General features: G+C 31.6%; 1 long non-coding RNA gene across 1 annotated transcript; it reads left to right on the forward strand.

The window, feature by feature from the left end:
- The first annotated feature begins 280 nt into the window (after positions 1-280).
- Positions 281-1,444, forward strand: LOC143621392 (uncharacterized). The gene is made up of 3 exons (XR_013151509.1): positions 281-337; positions 419-500; positions 580-1,444. It is a non-coding gene; the product is annotated as an uncharacterized LOC143621392 (long non-coding RNA).
- The last annotated feature ends 1,423 nt before the right edge of the window (positions 1,445-2,867 follow it).

Genomic DNA, 2,867 nt, shown 5'->3' on the forward strand with positions numbered 1-2,867 from the left:
GTCAAGATACTGAAACTGCGAAAGCCATCGGCTCAATGTCGTATGATACCCTGATGGATAAACTAGTGATGTCTGAATATGTTGTTAAATCATCAAAAAAGATGAAAGAAGCTACTGCTGAATCAAGTTCTTCAGCTTCAGCATCTGATGTTAATGAAGGTATGATGACTTTTTTATTTATATTTAAGAAAATAATACATATAATTAATTATGTAAAACTAAAATGTGTTCTTTTGACTTCAATAAATCGATTCAAGTGATTAATCTCTTCTTTTCATTTAGGGGAACTAATACAACACTTTCTTTATAACAAGCAGGCTCATCTGACTGCGTACGGGTATGTTTTGATCATATATCATGTTGATCGTTCGTTTACCAAAACAAGATTATGATGTTTTTTAAGTTGCATTGCTTGCAGGCTATATTGCTTGCAAGCAGGTTTAGCAGAGAAAGAACTTTGTGTGTTTTTTCGCAATAATCACTTCAATACAATGCTCAAGGTTGGTTCCTGTAACAAAATTTTCAAAATCTTACTGTTTTGTGTGTTATCTAAACTCATATTAATATATTAATACACAGCATCAAGGTGAACTGTACATTTTAGTTACAGATGAAGGTTACATGGATCAAGAGGTGTTGTGTATGGGAAAAGCTAACTGAGGTATTAAGTTTAAACATTCTTTTATGATGAATATTGCAAGTTAACAAAGATATTATTATTGAGGTTTAATATTTAATGAGGTAATATATGGTATGGTTTCAGGTGACTGGTAATACTGAATTCGTGAACAGTAACTTCGTGAATGTCAAACCAGTAAATCATGAGGATATACCCGAATCCAGTTCGAAGAGTATCAAGAAAAAGGACGCGGCGACTGTGTTGAGAGAGTTTCTAGTATGCTCTTTATTTTTATGAAACTTACATTGAAGAAACGTAGATAAAAATAAACACTGTATTTGAATTTATACAAAACATCATATATTGAAAGTTATAAAACAATAACAAAAGGTGCAAATGTATAAAAACTTTATTGTTTTTACTAGATAAAGTTAAATACATTTTGAGTTTCAAGTTTCAACTTTAAAAGGTGCATTTTTTATATCTATGGTTTTAATTTATAACATGGATATGTTTTAACACTGTCTTCTATGAAAATGTTAGGTTTGTGTGAAATGACTAAAATACCCTATTGAGTTTTGAGAAACTATAGGACTGAATCTCACTTGATGAAAGACTTAATTCACTTGAGTTTTGAATGTGCAGACCGTGACGAAAGACTTAACTGGTTCCTGGCCTGGTGTGGACTGGGAAAAGCTAATTGAGGTATTAAGTTTAAACATTCTTTTATGATGAATATTACAAGTTAACAATAATATAGTTATTGAGGTTTAATATTTAATGAGGTAATATATGGTATGGTTTCAGGTGACAGGTGATACGGATTTTGTGAACAGTTACTTAGCGTATTTCAAACCGGTAAATCATGAGGAAATATCCGAATCCAGTTTGAAGAGTCTCAAGAAAAAGGACACGGCGACTGTGTTGAGAGAGTTTCAAGTATGCTGTTTATTTTTATGAAACTTACATTGAAGAAATATAGATAAAAATAAAAACTGTAATTAAATTTATACAAAACATCATATATTGAGTTTTGAGAAACAATAAGACTGAATCTCACTTGATTTTTATGTTCAGGATTTTCTTGACGGACTTGCAGAGATTCCAGATTTGAAGTAAGTATCTGCCTTTGTTCTGTCATTCCCAAAACATAGACATATAAATGAAAAAAAACAGTTCGTTATACTTATATTAAATATTAATGTTTTTTTGACAGTCCTATTGTGCAACAAGCCCTTGAGCTACTAGGAATAGATGAAAATGAGTTACTTCACAGTTCTGAGACATCTGAAGAGAAGCGTAAGGCGGAAAAAACTGGTCCCAAGCTCGAGGTACGCTAACAATTATCTGACCTTTTCATCTAACAAAGCAAATTATTTGAAAACATTTGTTGAAATGAAATATTAATGTTGTTTTTTGATGTATATAATTTTGATTTAATTAATGACTTGACAGCGAGACTATTCAAACTCAAGGCGGGAGCGGAAGTCACTCAAGAAGAAGGCAAAACGACTGATCAAGGGGGAGTGCTCTTTGATGTGAATCTGCAGGTTTGGACTATTGTACATGTTTGCAGGCTATATTGAAAAATGTTGGTTTAAAATACATTTGTACTATGAATAATATAGGTTAGTTGAAATGGTGAATTTGTGGTGTATTGTACCATAGCAACTATGCATAGAATGTTGTAAAGACAGTTGGAGATATCTTTTGTGTACAAGTTTCTATCTGTTTTTTTAGCAATTCATAGTTCGTGCATGATCAAGAAGCCAAATATGTCATATATATAAAACCGTGTTTAAAGACAAAAGAGATTACAAATCTAAACGTCGGTTTATTGCAATTTACAAATAAACTAAGGATTTTATTCGTTACCCATGGCTAGTTCAAATTCATAGTCATCTCTAATTTCCTGCACAAATGATTAAAAGAAATGTAAGTTACTATGTTTAACTTTCTTATTTTACAATAGGCCCTCGTGCAGAATATCGTCCAACTTGAAGCCAATATACCTCATCCTCATCGTGTTTCAACTTCAATATCAGAAGTTGGGAAACCGACACAAAGGAGTTCATAACCATACAAAACCGGGCAAAAATTTTATTAATTTGTGTAGAATGTAAGTAGATTGAAAATTAAAAAAAAAATGTAGCCAAATTTTCGAATAAATCATGGAAGAAAAACAAATAATATACTTAAGCTTTTAGTTCAACAGAGATCCCTAATGCTTCAGGCTGTCTAAGTTGAC

This window comes from Bidens hawaiensis, unplaced genomic scaffold (assembly GCF_021521415.1).
Source record: "Bidens hawaiensis isolate Kalapana, Puna unplaced genomic scaffold, B.hawaiensis_p1.1 tig00002839_1, whole genome shotgun sequence".
Lineage (NCBI taxonomy): Eukaryota > Viridiplantae > Streptophyta > Magnoliopsida > Asterales > Asteraceae > Bidens > Bidens hawaiensis.